This window comes from Crinia signifera, chromosome 2, assembly GCF_055691185.1.
Source record: "Crinia signifera chromosome 2, ASM5569118v1, whole genome shotgun sequence".
Classification (NCBI taxonomy): domain Eukaryota; kingdom Metazoa; phylum Chordata; class Amphibia; order Anura; family Myobatrachidae; genus Crinia; species Crinia signifera.
Genome location: NC_139218.1, coordinates 326,057,997 through 326,078,486, shown reverse-complemented (window position 1 = coordinate 326,078,486; position 20,490 = coordinate 326,057,997). Strand labels below are relative to the sequence as shown.

The window sequence follows — 20,490 nt, the reverse complement described above, 5'->3', positions numbered from 1 at the left end:
AAAAAACATTAAAAAAAATGCACCATTTGACATTGGGGAGCCTGGGCCACGCCCGAAGCATGGTGGGCACCCCCAGACACCCCAGAAAGCATTCAGCATGGCAGCCCCAAACCCTCAGCCCTGCAAAAAAAACCATGAAAAACCTGCATAAACACAATGAAAACCCCCAAAAGCTAATAGCAAAGGCTAAAGTTCCCCCCACTAACACCCCAAAAAAAACATACTGCACCCTTTCTGGGGAAAGTGCACCTTGCAAAAAATATATATATTTTTTTTTTAAATGCACCATTTGACATTGGGGAGCCTGGGCCACGCCCGAAGCATGGTGGGCACCCCCAGACACCCCAGAAAGCATGCAGCATTTCAGCCCCAAACCCTCAGCCCTGCAAAAAACCCACATGAAAAACCTGCATAAACACAATCAAAAACCCCAAAAGCTAAAAGGCGGCCAGACAAGCAGAGCAGGCTTTTGCAAGTGGGGCTGTGTGTGCGGGAGGCCAGGCTGTGCAGGCGGAAAAGCAGGCTGTGCGGGCGGAAGGGCCTCCTGTGCAGGCAGGAGGGCAGGCTGTGCGGGAGGGAGGGCAGGCTGTGCTGGCGGGCGTGCAGCAGCCTATGCGGGCGGGAGGGTGGGCATGCTGGGTGTTCTGCTGCTTCCTCCCTTCCTCAGAGTCAGCGGCAAGGGAGGAAGCAAGCGGCGTAGGTGGGTTGTAGGGAAATAATCAGGGGGAGGAGTCAGGGATGCAAGCGCTTCCACTGCATCCCTGGACCCTGACTAATATCAGTTTTTGGGCAGCAATGTCGCCTCTGATCTAGGCGACCTCGTGGCGCTGTCTCCTCCAAGCCACTGCGGGGGTTGTGACATTATAAGCTACGCCACTGATGAAAAGGTTGACATGAGTTTTTCATGATTTTATTTGTTACATAACACTCATGTCAGAATAGAGGGAGAATATAATAGCATGCCAAGAGTAGCGAGGCACCAAGTCCGAAGCGATGGGACACGTTACACTAATTGGGGGTCTATGTCCATAGTTGTCGACATTGACACACAAAAATTGTGAAAGTTTTTTATTTTATGTCAACATCTTGACCCTGTCGACCTTTCACATGTTAACCTTTTGCTCCTGTCGATCTTTTGGGGTAGAACTATTGACTATTTAGACAGCTATCTATACAGTACACTTATTACTACATGTACACAGCAAAGAAATACTGTACATTTGTGTTTTCACCACACATGTTACAGAGTGGAAAAGGTGGCACAAAGGTTTTCAAACAAGTAGAGAGTTTAGGGAAGGGTTTGTCAGTCGCACAGAGGTAAATTTGTTATAGCATATGGGTGGACCCTCCTTGCATGATTTAATAATTTAATATTTGTAAATGCGAGGGTGTGCTACCAAAGACACAGAGAGGACATTTTAAAGTAGACAGAGAAAGAGTGTCTTTTCTTGGTGCACCTGGAGAGATAGTGTTTAATAAAACATTACTTTTATTGAATTCATTTAAAATAGTTGCGAATATATAAAAAGGACTGGACAACACATGAGACAACAAATAGTGATTTAGAAAGGATGAGAATCCTCACCTAGTGGGACCCCACTGCCCGCTATCCCTTTTGCTATTATAGTAGGTTTTAGTGTGGCACGAGAGATTTGGTTATATTACCAAAATCATGTAACATGGATTAATCAGGATTGTTACTTGTCAAATACAGTGTATCGATGGAATCCTGAGGCTCTCTTGTGCAGCCACCAGCAAGCGCTTGAACACAGATGTGGTACCGTTTCAGCGCTGTTGCTGGCTTGCTGGAGCCAGTAGTTCCACGACCTGCGTTCTAACCGCAGAGCTGAGTCTGAGGTGTGCCTGTGTGCACTCCCTCGCTCTTGCGGGTTTAGAAGAGACAGGGACACACACGGCTCTGGCGCCAGAGACCGTGTCAGTGTACTTGTTGGGGACCGTGTCCAACGGAAACCCCAATGCAGCCAACAACAATTATAAATACAGTTTGTAAGTGGGGAGGGGAAAGTGGGGTTTTAGATACACTAGGTGTGTGGTTTAGTCGAGCGTACGCTTTCGCAAAAAAGCTTCCTCAGGACCCTAAACACTATCTCTCCAGGTGCACCAAGAAAAGACACTCTTTCTCTGTCTACTTTAAAAGGTTTTCAAACAAGCAGCAAGCTCTCACATAGAGGAAATTTGTGCAACTTTAAGGGCAGGGCCAAACCAAAACACACACACACAGAGACACACACACAGGCTGACTGCCAATTACTGTGCGTAAATCAGGAAGTACAAAAAAGAACAAAACGCAGCACACAGCAGAGAGATTTAGAACACAGCAAAATACAAGAAGTGCCTTTAATTAACTTTTCTATATGTAAGGATCCTGAACGGCTTATCTCTTCTTGGATATTGTTATATGAAGAGTGCAGGAACATCAGGGCAGGATATTCCTGGAAACACACACAGCACGCAGTCAGAGAGAAACTGAAAGCTCTGAGGAGGAGAAGAACTTTTGTGGGGGAAGGTAAGAATAGTTCATATATATATATATATATCCACTAGTAGTGTGTTTCTCATTCTGTGTCACCAGCAGTGCTAGAACGTTTTTAGGGTGTGGGGGTAATATAATGTCAGTTTGGCAGCCCTAAATTGTTATATGTGCCCCACCTTCCCCCCCCCCGTATTATGCCTCATAACAAAACAAACAACCAGGCAAATGGTATTATGCACTCAGTCACCATTACATGCTGCTTCATATAGCCTGCCTACCCATTACCCTACAGCAGGCATGGCCAAAACTACGCATCCCAGCATGCATTGTCACAGTTTTAGCATTCCCTAATAGCAAAACTGGCAAGGCATGATAGGACTTTTACTTTCACAACAGCTGGAGGGCCATAGTTTGGACATGCCTGCCCTACAGACTGAGACCTGGGTGTAAGGTCTGGGTATAATCGGATGGATGGGGACAGCGTGAATATTCTTTAAAAAATGTACAAAAACTTAAAAAAAAAAAACATACTTTTAAAGTAATTTTAACCTCAATAACATTCCTTTCCAGTTAAATTTGACTACCTCACATCTCACAATATTCTTTTTTGCCAATATTGGCCAGAGGTGGCCGTGAGCTGACAGGTGACACATATACCCCTTTCACATCGCACCTAATTACCGGGTTTATACCGGTTTCTTGCTGGTTCGACATGGTAATTGGTGTAATGTTAATGGGGTTACCGGGTCCAGCAAACCGGTAGCAACACGGCAATAGGAACCAGTAAAAAATGTTTGTTGACGTGTTGCTTTGTGGTGTGAGCGGGTTCATTGAGTCGAGCGACGCGTTTCCTGTTCACTATGGAGGAGGCAATACTTGGAGCAGCACCAGCTGCAATGCCTCCTCCCCCGATGACGCTCCGCTGCTCTGCCCCGCCCCCCGCATGATGGTTTGCTGAAGGGATCTGAACAATGGATACAAGAATATTACACTTCTTTGACGGGGGTATCGGCAGGGGTTGGGATCATTTGGTCTACAGCATGATGGTCGACAGTCATTAGGTTGACACCATTCGGTGAACTAGTAGGGTCGACATGGGAAAAGGTTGATATGGTTCTAAGCTGAAAGGTCATTAGTTCGACAGGTCGTTAGCTCGACTATGTCTATGTCGACAGTCAAAAGGTCGACATGGGTTTTTTTATAGTTTTTTTACCTGAATGTCAACACCGTCGTCATGGACACAGTTTCAAGTGCATCGCATCCCCTCGCATCGCTTGCTTCGCTCGCGATTGCGGTGCCTCGCTACGCTCGGCACACTATTTTATTCTCCCACCATACCCTAGTGGATGGTAGGGCATAAAATACCGCCTGTCGGCACATGTCGGCTCAAAAAACATTGACAAACCCCATGTCGATCTTTTGACTGTCGACATAGACTGAGAGACTGCACTGGCAGCACTGTGACTGGCAATGACTTCCTATTGGAAGTCCGACCTGACAGTCACCTAAGGCAGTCGCATTGGTAAGTGTTCCCTCCCTCTGGGGTGTCGCTATGGGCAGGCATAAAAACGGGTTCTGCGCATGCGCAGTACCTGTTAATGGTGATTAAACTATGACCAGAGATACAATATGTGAAAAGCGTAGGTTACGTAATGTGTCCGCAACTTGCTTACTCTTTATACCTAACTACGTGCGAACAATACGTAGCGCAGCGTAGCGTACCTTTTAATTGTATGTTATACAGTTAAGAACCGATACCTTGATAAGAGATCCCTTCGCAGGACTTTGTCTCTAATTCTGCGAATATACTTTAAAGGACAGAGTCCGCAATGTACCTTATCGCTATTATGCGAATAACCAGACACGACCACTGAATAGAAGTAAGGAGGTTAGAACTCCATAAAAAGGTTGTATTAAAGTCCCTAATGGACAAAAGGGGGTTACAGAAATAAGAAATAAACAGGTATAACAAGTGATACAATATACTAACAATGAATGCTAACAAACTCTGCTAAGGGGAAAGAATACAATAATACAAGACACAATCAGCCAACGATACTACAAAGATAAATACCGTGAAATGCAACCGTTACCCGTCTCATCTAGTATGCGAAGCGCAGTCCGGTCAGAGCTCACTATCGTTCACAAATGAACTATAGTCCGGTAGGAAGGTCCAGGGAAGGTAGTTGTGCCGAAGTGACCGAGCCTGCTCCGGGTCGCCTATCTTATAGGGTCAGAAGGGGGAGGTCAAAGGCCATTCTCATTGGTCAGAGATCATATGTCCGGTCCACTGTGATTGGAGGTTAGACGCTGTACCTGGTCTGACCAGGTGTAGGGGAGTGAACTTTAAGAGTCCTTTGTTTGGTGGTTTCGGCGTCAGCAAGGATAAGAACCGGTTTTATCTAGTTTCCTTTGTTAACTACTTTCAACAGAAACTGTCTCTGGAATATGGATTATGTCCATAACTATCGGGCAGTGTACATTGCGAAATATTCGCAATGACCGGAATACTTCGCATAATGAACTGAACGGAACGGTACTAAACACGATAAAGATAGGTGTGTGCAGGGCTAACTAAACTATGTGTGGCGTTCTAAACCTTTTAACTATATTTCATTTCGTGTAAGTGTGTTATGATGAATTTATGTGTGATAGTATGTCTACTCTTCTGGTCCACATTGTCACACATACTCGGGTATGGAAACTTTATTTGCGCAACTCTGCGAACCAAAATGGCGGCCATACTATCACAAAATGGCGTGTGTGTACCTAGACTTCAACAGTCCACCCTTTAACAGTAAATCTAAAACTGTTACAATACAAAACATTTCACACGACAAAAACAGAAATTCATAATCCTAACAGAGAAATTGGGATACATGAAATAAACATATAAGGGGAGTAAACCATCTGCTCTCGGCCGATCCAGGATCATGGACAAACGATGGGCCGCATTTATCGAACAATCTACTCAGGGTCACGAAGGATAATGTACAATTTTGGGATAAAAATAAAAACAGGGGTGGTTACAACATATACACGTTCACAAATATGGTTTCTTTAAAGGGAGGTGGTTTCGATTTTAGGGTCATATACCAAACCCTGGTCTTCCACTGTATCTCTCGTTCTTACACTCATGATTTCGGTACGTTTTGCCTTACCCCGGGTCACCACCTTTAAACATTTGAACAATAGCACAAAGACTATGATGGCCCCACCGATGCAGAGAAGGAGTTTTCCTATGCTAGCTATGATCCCCTGCGCCCATTCTCCTAAACCAGAGAACCAGTGCATTGGATTCAACCAGGAGGTCCATTCGCTAACTTTGTTACCTATTTCTGCCAGGCTGATATTATGTTCCCTTCTAAATTCCCATTTAAGCTGAAGAATCTCATCCATCCGGTGATCGATGATTTCTTCTGGGTCTTCAGTATTGTTGGTGATATATGTACAACATTTCACCCCAAACTGTGTAGAGAGGGTGACACAATATCCTCCTGTCATGGCTGTCAGATAGTTCAACACCATTCGATGTTGGACTAGCTCTCTTTTATACGCTTGCAACTCCTTCCCAGTGTATCTAAAGGTGTCATCATAAATCTCAGTGATGTTATCTACCAAGCTGGCTAATGCTTGTATGTATTTAAAATTGATAACTCCTCGGGCGGTATGGGTGATATCTAATGCAATGAGGAATTGGATACCGAACGACTCGTGTATCATTTCAGAAGCTAGGGGTTCTTTTCTTATTGTTAAATCCCTTTTATGGATTTGGTCATAATGGGTATGAGTGTAAGGAGGAGAAATACCTCTGTGTACGTTCATCATCTCATCGTGTGTGAGGGTCATCACTTCCGGTAACACTCTGCCTAGATAACAAATACCAACGTAGTTCATGGAGAGCCATTTGTACGCCCTTCTACCACAGATATAATAAACATCGTCAGGGAGAAAATAAGGGACAGAGTATTTCATTATCTTGTCACACATTATCCATAAGAACATCCCCGTCCCCTGCTCCCTGACTCGTTCCTCACATGTTTCTGGCTGTAGGGTCATATTACAGTTGCCGGCTGATACTCTGCCGGCCATTATTTTACTTTTCTTCACCGTGTAGACATATTTATAGTGTCTTCCACTGGTTCGGATTTTTAACAATAATTCTTTATCTATGGGCTCTCCATCTGGACGCTGGGAGTAAGTTATTGTCTGGTTTTGCCATGTCACTTCCCAAGTACCAATTGTTCTGGAACTTGAGAAGTTCATACATACCAGGGATTTATCCACTTGGTATGGGTGTAATCTAAGACTAGGGGACCTGGTATACAGGTATCTCTTATCCAATGGCCTCCCCTTATTTAATACGCTTATCTCTGAAATATTAAGCGGGTATGGGACTAGGCCTACACTACTCCTTTTATGTAATACTTGTGAACACACCCAGCACTCTGTTTGGTTTAAAACCTTACCCACTAATGAGTGGTAATCACTCAAAGGATGTTGGCCGGTAGTTGCCTTACTGGTCGACTGACATCGCTGGATGCATCCTTCTTCCATTTTAGGTTGACAATATCTACAGACACAGTACTCACCAGACAATAAATCATCACATAGCCCTTGAACTACGTTTTCCTCATACCTTTTACCTTCTCCTGTCATGGGTAAAGTGTCAAGCTGGTTTAGGGATTCTACCTCACCCATATCTGGGTCCATTATTACACTGTCAGGACTCCGCTCCGATCGCTCTAGAATGTGGCAGCCACCGAGTATTTTAGGATGAAGAGAAGAACACAGAAAGAAAACAAAGACATATATGCATAACTGTGAACCTTTTGCTTGGAGTCCTTCCATCATCTCTACCAGGGGACTTTTATTTTGCTCTGCTTCTTAGACCTTTGTTCGCTCAGGTTGCTCGACCTTGGCTGCTTCTCAGTGTTCCCGAAACAATGCTTCTAGCGACACTTCTTCTCTCTCGCTCTCTTCACACTGGGATTCTGGGTTACTGGCTTTCTTGCAGTGGGACGAATGTATCCAAGTCTCTCTCTCTGCGACTTTAATTGATGTAGTGCTGGTCAACAAAACTTGGTACGGTCCTTCCCAACGGTCTATCAAACAACCTGAGCGTAAGAAATTTCGGATCATAACAAAGTCTCCTGGTTTAAGATTATGACAATTCTCGGTAGGCATATCAGGGTTCAGAAAATTCAGCTGCTTTTGTTGCTCCCTTAGCTGTTTGTTTAGCTTTAGGATATACTGTACAGTTAGCTCATTATTACATTTTAGATCATCCTGTGGGTCTATCATGATGTGTGGCTGCCGACCAAACAGTATCTCGAAGGGGGACAGGTTGAGCGGAGTCCTGGGAGTGGTCCTAATGCTATACAACACAATAGGCAGTGCCTCTGGCCATAACAACCCTGTTTCAGCCATAACTTTACCCAATTTGTTCTTAATAGTACCATTCATTCTCTCAACTTTGGCGCTCGCCTGGGGACGATATGGAGTATGAAGTTTACTATTAATCCCCAGGAGTTTACACATGATTTGGAAGACCTCTCCTGTGAAATGAGTGCCTCTGTCACTCTCAATGACCTTTGGGATACCATATCTACAGACAAACTCCTGACATATTTTCTTTGCTGTAAAAGTAGCAGTGTTGGAGGCAGCGGGGAAAGCCTCCACCCAGCTGGAAAACATGTCAACACAAACCAATACGTATTTCAAATTTCTACAGGGTGGTAACTGTATGAAGTCGATTTGTATTACCTGGAAAGGGCCTTCTGTAGGAGGGATGTGGGATGGCTCTGTTGGGATGGCTTTTCCAACGTTCTTCCTCAAACAGGTGAGGCATGACATTGCCACTCTACCTGCTTGAGAAGCGAACCCTGGTGCACACCAGTAGGCCTTTACCAGCTTGCACATACCTTCCTTTCCAAGATGTGTCAGCCCATGGGCCGCCTCGGCTAGACTAGGAAGGTATGCTCTGGGGGCCACTGGTTTCCCGTGTCCATCTCTCCAAAGTCCGGTGGACTCTTGGCCACATCCCTTCGACTTCCATACTGCTCTTTCCTGTGGGGAACACAAATTCTGCATGTCTATCAGTTTGGATGTGGATACCATGTTCAGTGTACAAAGGTTGGTGGGATGGGTAAAAATATTTACAGGGCATGCGGCCCTTTTCGCTGCCTCATCAGCGCGGCTGTTACCAAGTGACACCGGGTCTTTCTCTGATGTGTGAGCTTTGCACTTGATAACAGCCACTCTGTCTGGAAGCTGGATAGCTCCCAGAAGTCTCCTAATGTACGTCGCATGCGCCACTGGTGTGCCAGCCGCCGTCATGAAATTTCGGAGGCGCCATAGGGCTCCAAAATCATGGACTACTCCGAAAGCATATCTGGAGTCGGTATATATGTTCACTGATTTCCCTTTGGCCAGTTCGCATGCTCTGGTCAGTGCCACCAGTTCCGCTACTTGCGCTGAGTGAGGTGGTCCTAAGGGTTCAGCTTCCACAATACCTTCTCCATCTACTACCGCGTAGCCTGTGCAAAGCTCTCCCGTCTCCGTCTGTCTATGACAGCTACCATCTGTGAATAAGGTTATGTCTACCTCACTTAATGGGCTGTCGCTTATGTCAGGACGTGCTGTGAAGGTCTGATTCAGGTAGGTCATGCAATCATGTTTGTCCTCACTCTCACTAAACTCTGCTTTACCATATTCAGCAACATTTCCATCACCCTCCACCCTTTGTGCCTTGGAGGGCACATGAGGAAGAAATGTGGCTGGGTTTAATGTGTTGCATCTTTTGATGGTAATATTTACTGGGGCCATCAGCGCCAGTTCCCACTTAGTGAACCGTGCTGAGGACACATGACATGTTTGGGCAGAATTTAGGAGAGCAGAGACAGCATGGGGAGCATGAACAGTTAAATCGTGTCCCAGCACTACGTCCTCACTCTTACTTACTAGTTGTGCTATTGCAGCCACACTTCGTAAGCAAGTTGGGAGTGAGCGTGCTACTGTGTCCAGCTGGCCACTGTAGTACGCTATTGGTCGGTTGGCATCACCATGTTTTTGTACAAGCACTCCTGCCGCACACCCACCTGATTCAGTTCCGTACAGTTCAAAGGGTTTCCCATAATCTGGCATTCCTAGTGCTGGGGCCTTGGTTAGGCTCACCTTTAGTTCCTCGAAAGCCAGCTCAGATTCCTCAGTATGAGAGACCCGATCAGGCTTAGTTGAGGAAACCATCTCTTGCAGTGGTAATGCCAGAATAGAGAATCCTGGGATCCAATTGCGACAGTATCCACACATGCCTAGGAACGTACGGATCTGATGTTGGGTTTGTGGCAGTACCATGTTCTGAATCGCTTGGATTCTGTCGTCGGTGAGGTGTCTCAGCCCTTGGGTAAGACAGTGGCCCAGATATTTAACCCTGGTCTGGCATAATTGCAGCTTATCCTTTGATACTTTATGTCCTGTCTCTGAGAGATGCATCAGTAGCTGTCTAGTGTCATCCACTGATGACTCCAGTGATTCAGAACACAACAATAAGTCATCCACATATTGTATCAGTATCGAACCTCTCATGGGTTGAAAGGATTGCAAACAATCATGCAAGGCCTGGGAGAAGATGCTGGGGCTGTCTATGAACCCCTGGGGGAGTCGTGTCCAGGTATACTGTACTCCTCTGTAAGTAAAGGCGAACAGATACTGGCTGTCAGGATGCAAAGGGACGGAGAAGAACGCTGAACACAAATCAATGACTGTGAAATGAGTACAGTGGGGTGGGATTTGCATTAGGATGACAGCTGGGTTTGGCACTACGGGGAATTGGCTCTCAACTACTTTGTTTACCCCTCTCAAATCCTGCACTAGTCTGTAGCCCCTCCCCCCGCTCTTTTTCACAGGAAAGATGGGACTATTGGCCGTGCTGGAAGTTCTAACTAGGATTTCCTGTTGGAGCAATCGTTGGATCACTGGAAATATTCCTAGCTCAACTTCAGGTTTTAAAGGGTATTGCGGTATTTTTGGGGCTATCCTGCCTTCTTTTAAGCGGATTTCTACTGGAGCTACGTTTGCCATCAGCCCAGCATCCTGTCCATCTTTAGTCCAAAGGGAACTCGGTATTTGTGCTGTAATTTCAGCTACCCTAGATGGATTTGATTCTACAACAGTGGAATACAACATTAGCCTCTGAGGACTGTCCAGCATATCTTGCACTTCTTGTGTAAGATTTTTAGGAGTATCTAGGAATACCCCATCGGGAGTGCAATAGATGACACATCCCATTTTACATAGTAAATCTCTACCCAGGAGGTTAGTCGGGGCCGCTGCAGCCAACAGAAAAGAGTGTTTGGTATGCAGAGGCCCGATTGTAACCTCCGCTGGTTTCGTCAGTGGGTAATGTTGTATTTTTCCTGTTACCCCAATTGCCGCTACTGATTGGTTAGTGAAACCCAAGTGAAGAGGAGTATTGAGAACAGATCTGGCCGCCCCTGTATCAACCAAAAAGGTTTGTCTTACTCCAGCTATATCAACCTTCCCCTGAGGTTCCTCTCCAAGGTGTTGTGTTAGTCTAACTGGCTGTAGGATACAGGTATGACCTGTTTCCTATGGTCTGACCTGGGTTGCCCTTAGCACAGTGTCAGCCATCAGATGGGGAGGAGGCATGTTGCGTGACCTGTCTGTCTCCTCCCATTGTCTAGGGGCTGGGTATCTCCGTGTCTCACCTTTGTGAGATTCCCATTCTCGCTTATGTGTTTGGTAACTCCTGGGGTTTCCTGCCCTACAATGAGCTGAGTAATGACCTTCCCTATTGCAGTTGTAACAGATAATTGGCTTTCTACCTGTGTCCCTGGTGTTTCGTGGTTGGTATGCAGCTTTGTTTGGGGCATTAGTAAGGGCTTGGATGCTAACCATCATCAGTTTGTCAGTTTGCAGTTCCCTGTGCTTCTTAATGTTGCGGTCGTGGTCCACAGCAGATTCCCGTAGGGCATCCACTGTCATTCCACGCCAATTTGGAAAAGAAGTTTGGACTCTGGCTCTCAGGTTTTCCCTAAGCCCTTCCACCAGCACAGAGACAATCATCTCCCTCAGGTGGGGGTCGTCCTTAGGCTCAGAGACACCAGTGTACTTTGATACCTCCAGTAAGGCTTTTGTAAAATAATCAGCAGCAGTTTCGCCATCTTTCTGTTTGATGGTGAAAATCTTGCTATATTCTACTGCCGCAGGAAAATATACTCCCAACTGTAAGTTAATCAGGCGTATATTCTCCTGGTTGATCTTATCATTTATCTCCTTGTCCACTTTCAATCCACTATCCTGAATGAATTTCGGGATGTCAATGTGAGTGGGGAGACAGGCCCTCAACATGATTCTCCAATCCTTGTTGGTGGGCTCATCAGAGTTTCCTAGATCCCTTACAAATTTCCGGCACACTGCCAGATCTTTCCTAGGATCAGGGAAATCTGTAATGATGGACCGCAGCTCTAACCGTGTCCATGGGTTTAGCATGGTCATCTTTCTGGTAGGTATCACACCCTCTCTGTCTGCCTTACCATAGGGAACCTCCAGTGTGCGTACAGGGTATGTTTGTACCACATTCGCATTACTGGGACCTGCTTGGGAGTCATTTGTGTCTGTGCTGTGTGGTGCATCATTACCTGAGTCCAATACTATGCTGTTGGCATCAGCCGTCTCCTCCTCCTGTGCTGGGGCCTCAACAGCGGGTTGAGCTTTTCCCTCAATCATATTAATTGCATGAGAGACGGCCAGTGCCAACAGCTGCTCGTTTTCCTCTCGGGTTTCCTTGTAAGGGGATAAAACAGGGTACAAGTTAGTAACAGGTACATTATTACTTAGGTCTTTCTTATGAGACATTAACCCCTTCGGCACATATGGGGGTGGGGGAGCTGATTCTAGTGTGGCAGCGGTTGCATTTGCATTTTTATTGTGGCTGATTGCATCAGGTATTGCCAGACCTCTGGTTCCCCATTGTTCCTGTCCTTCCTTCTGCCACAATTTAAGAATATTTATATGCTTCACTCTCTCCTTACGACTGGAGAGTAGGCATATTTCATCTTTTACTGCCGATAAGATTTCTGGATCGAAGCTACCAACACTGGGAAATTCTAACTTGCTGCCTTGTGTCATTTTTCTCCATTTATTTTGGTAAACAACTGCGAGTTCACCGTGCTTCCTGCACATAATAAAAGCAGCCGATCCTCTTGGCCGGCTTGCTTCCTCCCTATCTTGCACGTTATCACAGCGTGACCCGTTATTACCCATAGTTACAGGAATAAACGTTCACAGCTTAATAGAGATCGGTGGGTTATTACTTATCTGAGAGCTCCCCAAACACTCACTTCTACAGCTTCCTAGAACATCCCACAGTCAAGCAGGTGCGAAGGATACGAGGTACGATACTCAATCACCAAGTCTTTCAACTAGCAGCGAACTTCTAGCCAACTTGCTTGGTGCGGCACAATTTTTCCAGGGTATAACAAACTTGTTTTCCTATACCCCCAAAAATTGGATTTCTAAAGTAGCTAATCGGAAACAAGTGCGTTCCGATATATCTTCTTGTACCCTCCTAGCGGAATCAATTCCACTGAAGGGGCAGTTCCTATGGGCACGTCGTCACGTGAACCCGGTCCTAACTGGACTGTCCTACACTGGACTACACTGCGCTGAGTCGTGCCGTCACACACCCGTTCGCCTCAGTTATTTTTCACACTGGGCGCTAGTTACACCTTGGTCTTATGCTTATTTTTGAAATATTTCTGTACAGAAAATTTTCCCAGGCCGGTAGCTTTTCACTAGATACTTATGCAGGTATAAATCCCTTATAATACGCTATAGGAATCTATTAAAATAATGCTTGAGTTGCTTGCTTATGAAAAAAAAAAATGAACAAAAAGAAAAAAACTTATTTTCTTTTATTAATCACCGCTTTATTCGCAGTATATTACTATACTGTTTAAATAAAGCTAGTGGTTTAATACTGTTCACCTTTTAGTTCCTATGTGTGCTGCGTGTGCAGTACCAATGAACAGCCACGTGTGTACGTGCGTTGTTCACAGGCCGCCGATGAATCGGCCACCCACGTGTTCTATAGTGTATTTGCAAGGTTGCGCTCGGGTTTCGCTATACGCAGTAATTGCGCCTAAATGTGGAATTAATCCCTTAACTGTGTCCGAGAGTCACGTATCAAGATGCGAAATAAATCCCGTACTTAATCCGTAAATCACGTACAAAGATGCGAAACTTTCCCGATGTGGGCACGTGCGCGCGCACCTTGCGTAATACACAATAGACGCTTTACGTTACTGCAAAAAAACCCAGGACTTGTCGCCACGTGGCGCGGTCCCTGTTTTTGCGGTAACTAACAATAAACAATTATAGTTTTGCACAGAGGGGATCCTCTATGTACTATAATAAACACAGATTCCACGTGTGCGAACCTTATCGCACGTGGTACATATACTATAATAAACAAGCAGCCCAAGACACTATACCCCGTTAAACTACTTGTGGCAGGCAGAAGTACAGTTTACTAAACACTTAGGTATGGTATGCTTTAAAACACGTGGCTTTCACCTATTGTACTCCGGGTTCAGCGCTAGCACTTCCCGAACCCCGCACCGCCGTGGACTCGGCCTATCCAGCAATGGAAACAAATAAATACTTAAATACCTCCACCCTTTTGCTGGTATAGGTCGATCCGCACGCCTGGTACTGAGTTCTGGACTGTGGAGCGGACGGACGAGCCCTCAATTGTTAATGGTGATTAAACTATGACCAGAGATACAATATGTGAAAAGCGTAGGTTACGTAATGTGTCCGCAACTTGCTTACTCTTTATACCTAACTACGTGCGAACAATACGTAGCGCAGCGTAGCGTACCTTTTAATTGTATGTTATACAGTTAAGAACCAATACCTTGATAAGAGATCCCTTCGCAGGACTTTGTCTCTAATTCTGCGAATATACTTTAAAGGACAGAGTCCGCAATGTACCTTATCGCTATTATGCGAATAACCAGACACGACCACTGAATAGAAGTAAGGAGGTTAGAACTCCATAAAAAGGTTGTATTAAAGTCCCTAATGGACAAAAGGGGGTTACAGAAATAAGAAATAAACAGGTATAACAAGTGATACAATATACTAACAATGAATGCTAACAAACTCTGCTAAGGGGAAAGAATACAATAATACAAGACACAATCAGCCAACGATACTACAAAGATAAATACCGTGAAATGCAACCGTTACCCGTCTCATCTAGTATGCGAAGCGCAGTCCGGTCAGAGCTCACTATCGTTCACAAATGAACTATAGTCCGGTAGGAAGGTCCAGGGAAGGTAGTTGTGCCGAAGTGACCGAGCCTGCTCCGGGTCGCCTATCTTATAGGGTCAGAAGGGGGAGGTCAAAGGCCATTCTCATTGGTCAGAGATCATATGTCCGGTCCACTGTGATTGGAGGTTAGACGCTGTACCTGGTCTGACCAGGTGTAGGGGAGTGAACTTTAAGAGTCCTTTGTTTGGTGGTTTCGGCGTCAGCAAGGATAAGAACCGGTTTTATCTAGTTTCCTTTGTTAACTACTTTCAACAGAAACTGTCTCTGGAATATGGATTATGTCCATAACTATCGGGCAGTGTACATTGCGAAATATTCGCAATGACCGGAATACTTCGCATAATGAACTGAACGGAACGGTACTAAACACGATAAAGATAGGTGTGTGCAGGGCTAACTAAACTATGTGTGGCGTTCTAAACCTTTTAACTATATTTCATTTCGTGTAAGTGTGTTATGATGAATTTATGTGTGATAGTATGTCTACTCTTCTGGTCCACATTGTCACACATACTCGGGTATGGAAACTTTATTTGCGCAACTCTGCGAACCAAAATGGCGGCCATACTATCACAAAATGGCGTGTGTGTACCTAGACTTCAACATACCGAAGATGATACTGCGCATGCACTGGACCCGGACAGACGACTCTCTCAGCCAATCTGCATCCTCAGGCCACCCGCCACGGACCCATCACCTGCCCTTGCCTGCCTGGTGACAAAACTGAAGGTGCCCATACACGTACCAATTACCCGGTACTTTTTGTGCTAAAATAGCATTGCATCGCATGCACAACGATGCTATTTTAGCACAAAAAGTACTGAATAATTGGTACCTATAATGGGCACCTTTACTCAGTTTCTGGACACCTCTCTCAAATTTTGGGAGGGCTAGTTGCCCTCTTGCTCCCCCATTCCAATTCCCTTGTGTGTCATGTAAAATGTTGAGTCTGTTGAACCTAATATTACTTACCTTAATATTAGTGGCCTATTTAACATTACTGCTACAGTCAAGTGATGTGAGGTTATAAGGAATAGAAGGTAAAATACACACGAACAGCCTTACATGCACTGAAGGTAAAGCACATGTAAGGCTGTTCCTGTGTGTATTTGTCTATAGAGGTTAGTTACCTGTCAACTGTCTTCTGCTGCTTTTGGTTGCATCACCAAAAGCCAGGTACATTTTCTTACATAGAAGGTAAAATATCTGAGGTTGGTTTGTTGTTGAAATATAGCTTCAGATACTCGTTGGTTTTCTCTACTACTTTGATGTGTCCTATTATTAATATAAACAAATCAAATAAATATGAGATAAGGATTTCTAGTGCAATATTACAGGCATTTTTAGGTCCACACAGGCAATTCAACCTGGGTTATAAGAAGGGCTAAACCCGGAGCAACCTTTGTATAATGGGCGCCCTGGGTTAAGTGTGAGAGTGATGGACCCAGAATCAAAATTCCAGCTCTTGACCTGGCTTAGCGATGTGAAAGCAGTATTACAGTATATAGAGGCCAATTCATTATTGGGGGACACTTGTCCCCCAATAATGAAGTATCTAACACAGGCCTTTCCACGAGCAACAGTGGTGGATCGCCAAAACAATTCAACATTGATCTGGGCCAGGGACGGTTCATATGAAGATCATTTATTTCTGAAACCTACAGTATTTCAGTGCATTCACCCAGGTCATATATTATAGTAGATCTATGCTTGCCTATCCTAGTTTTTCGGCAATCCCTGATGGAAGAGTGGCCAGATCTCCAACATCCTGCCCACTTGCTAGTGATGGGGCATGTTGAGGAGATTATACAGGGAATTGCAGTGCGTTATGGAGGGATGAGGTTAATGACACAAATGCACATTTTGAAGGTGCAAGCAGCATCGCCTCTCTAGGCTTCTCCCCGTTAGAAGACTTTAAAGATAGGCAAGTGTGATAGATCTCATTGCGCTATCGTCATATGTATTCATTTAATAGGTGTCAAACTTAGGATATCATGCCAAATGTTTAATATCGGGATAATGTACAATGAAAATACAAATAACAAATGGAGAAAAGTGTGGTAAAAAGTATAACACCTTAAATATACAAAGTAACATTAAACAACTTGCACAGATGTAGTAACGGTGTTAACATTAAAAAAGGGCTACTGTATAAGGTCAGGTCCTTAGTTTCCCACCCGGTACCATACTGTACCTCCCAACTTTGTGAAATAGGAAGACATGGGTGCCCTGTATTCACTGCTGTGGGGACATAACATAATGAGAGTGGATAGCAGGGGGAACGACGAGACACTGCCCAGAGTTGTGCCCCCCCTTCTTTCTCCCACAACCATAGCATTTCACAGAGCAGAGTACCTGGCGCTGCAAATACTCATCTAAGGGGGGCACCTATCTATATCCATTGTGACATCTGTTAAAGGGACAGGAGTGGGTGCTATCTGGGGGTGTAACAAAGTTTGGGCTGTTTCTGGGCTCCACTGGGTAAGGCAAGAAAGGTGTCTTTGGCGTAGGGGTTAATAGGGATCGCCAAACTGAATCCGCTTTTGATAGTCCACATGGCAAATGATCCTCAATCATCTCATTTATTACTTGAAGCCATCACTGGTATCCCGACTCAAAACATGGGTCAGATGGCCCTATCAAAAGCAGATTCAGTTTGGTGATATTTGCACAGCAATTTTTTGCTAGTCATTGGAATAAAGATTCGGATACTCCTCCATCTTGTATATCAGTGGAACACGGAAGCGCTGTTTAGCTTCCTCATTTTGCACTCCACTGATGAGGTGATTGCCGGATATAGACACTGAGGGCGGCTTTAAGCTATAAGTGCCACTATTCAGTAGTTGTCTAAAACCGGATGTAGACGTTGATACTTGCACATCCGCTAGCGTGCATTCCAATGAAGGTGGAAAGTATGCCGATAATAAAGCATGTTTTGACCTCTTTTGGTGAGGTGAGTGATACATGTATTATTAATATAATACATGAGTAATGAGCATATTGTGAGGTTTTGCACTATGTATTTTTAGCAATGAACTAATAGCTGTGTGAGTTTTAATCGGCATCTTATGGTAGTTCCGGGTTCCGATTGTGCTGATGGGCGGGCTGACAGAGTACAGGGTATATAAACCTGCAGGGTTCCACTGAGGGGTATATACCTGCTCCTGGAGGTGGTCTTAAAAAAGGTCCCCCTAGAGGACCAAAACATCGACTCTATGCTGATGTGAATAAACTTATATGGATAAGCAACAAGCCTGGTGAGTGCTCTCTGCATTGTACCATATATATATATATATATATATATATATATATATATATATACATATCGCTGACCAATACTTGTTTTTAATGTATTGTTCTTGCTTGCATTATGACTGCATTTTTTATGCAGCATTTACAGCCATATTTTTGCTGTTTATATATAGTGTGATTTGTTTGTCATGTCTATGTATGTGTATTGTGTGTAGTTGTAAATAGTGTTGTCTATCCTGCAATAGGGTATCAGAATCAGCGCAGACTTTTTTTTGCAATTTCTCAGTGACACCAGATATGGGTTGCACACATCATATCTATTTACAGCCCCCTTGTTTACTCCGCGGAACTTTCCCCACAGGGAACTGTTTCCGGGGACTCATTTGTTTAGCTTCAAGTCCGGGGTCTGGCGTCTGGCCGGGCACTTCCGGTTTCGTACAGCCGTTCTTTCTTCCATACACCGCAGGTCTACTACAACGGTATGGAACAGATGCTGTCATATAGAGTATGTGCCCAGTGCTATGCGCTATCTATTTGCCACTATTACTTATTGTTATACAGTGAAATACTCTCACATCAGTCTTCCGTGACCGGAAGTGACGTCACGTGCGGGCCACCGTGGAACGCGGAAGTGCCCTGGTTGTTCAAATTTTGGCGCCCTTTCTTATGTCCTGTCAGGTATAAATAGCACTATGACCAGCAGTGGCTCCTTGCTGTAGGAAACCAAAGGAAAATAAATATAGATGAACTATATTAATAAGGCGCTTGGTATGGGTGTGCTTGACCAGAAGCAGCAATCCAGTAAAAAGGAGGAGTCACCTCCAATACAGTATACACAAGAAAAAAGGGGGACGGTTGGATGCGCTAGTAAACACTTATAACAATATATTGTATGGAAAAGAAAACCTGGTCAGGTGTGAAAAGGGGAATATACAATTTAATATGCAAAAACAATAATATAAACCGTATAATACACAATATTAAAATTCAATTAGGACAGGAGGTTAATAGTCACCCATTTTGATGTTCTTGTGCCAGTCCTTAAGAGGAAACCCCAAAGGGTAATTTTTGTATGGTAGTCCAAGGAACACGAGATTTGTAATCCAATTGGTTAGTATCCTTAGGAAGAGTGGGGATATTCTGGTGCTTCCACAACGAATTGCCGGGCCTTTAGGAGGTGGCGTACCTCCAAGAAATTCTGTGTGCCACGGATGGTGGTAGTGTGACCAGTCCACTTTGTTCTCCCAATAGAGCTTGTAGTAAACCACTTGGGAGTGGGGTTCCTTGGATGAATCAAGTGTATAGACGGAATAAACACTGGCAAGGGTTTTTGCTGGCAAGGGCTAGGTTAACCATAGGTCCTTTTGAGGTAATCACCAACGCGTTTCGCTGGCTACAGCAGCTTTTTCAAGGTGGCTTACTAAGATAAGTGGTGGGGTTTAAATACCCTCCCTAATTGATCATGTTACACACCTGACCAGGGTAATTAACATGTAATAAACTAAAATACAATGTAAAATACATATGAAATTCAATAAAAGGAATTGTTGGAGACAGACCCACTTATATATATAACTAGCAATCAAAAATTATCAACAGATCACTTGTAATCGAAGAAAATAAGTTGCCGAATATGCACGGATATACCGGAAGTGTACGAATTTCGTCACTTCCGGGCGGTGGAACGCACGCTGTATAGCGTGAGTTTCCCGCTATTTACGTATATATACAGCGCTAGATATTATTTAGGGCGCTGTGGAGTGACGTCTGCCCGCGTCTTCTATCCGGCAGACGATACGGAGAGACGTGAGATCTCATATGGATTAGGCAGTGCGGCTCGAAATATGCCCGGCTGCCGGATATCCTGTATGTTGGAACGCTTGTGAATGGAACGCAAGCGGAAGTATGACGCTTTCTTGAAGCGCATATCTGTCACTTTCATAGAACAACATATACTCGGCATCTTATTGGACAAAAAGCATGGTGTTTAGAAGTTGTCAGTTTTTTTTATATTGTTTTGTTCTCAATATGCAAGAATAATCCTTATACTATGTTAGGCATACAGATATATAAAGAGGAAAACTGTTTTTTATTATTATTCTATGTATGTATTTTATTAGCAGTAGGTAGGTAAATAAAACCAATAATTGAATGGTGTAAAATATAAGAATAATAAAATGAATGAAAAATAATAATAAATATAATAAAATAATTAAAAAAAAGTAAATAATAAATAAATAAATAGAAAGTAAAAAAATAAAGAAATATAGAGGAATAATAAATAGAGAAAATAATAAAAAAAAAATGAAGGGGAAATTTTTTTTTTTCCCCTTCATTTTATTTTCTTTATTATTTATTTTATTATATTTATTATTATTTTTCAT

General features: G+C 44.0%; 1 protein-coding gene across 1 annotated transcript in view; it reads left to right on the top strand.

Annotated features, from left to right (window-relative positions):
- The first annotated feature begins 2,263 nt into the window (after window positions 1-2,263).
- STAT6 (signal transducer and activator of transcription 6) overlaps window positions 2,264-20,490 on the top strand; it is a 186,675-nt gene continuing 168,448 nt past the window's right edge. Inside the window, exon 1 of the mRNA XM_083169345.1 lies at window positions 2,264-2,527. The gene's annotated coding sequence lies outside the window, so the exon portion shown is untranslated. The remainder of the gene's footprint in view (window positions 2,528-20,490) is intronic.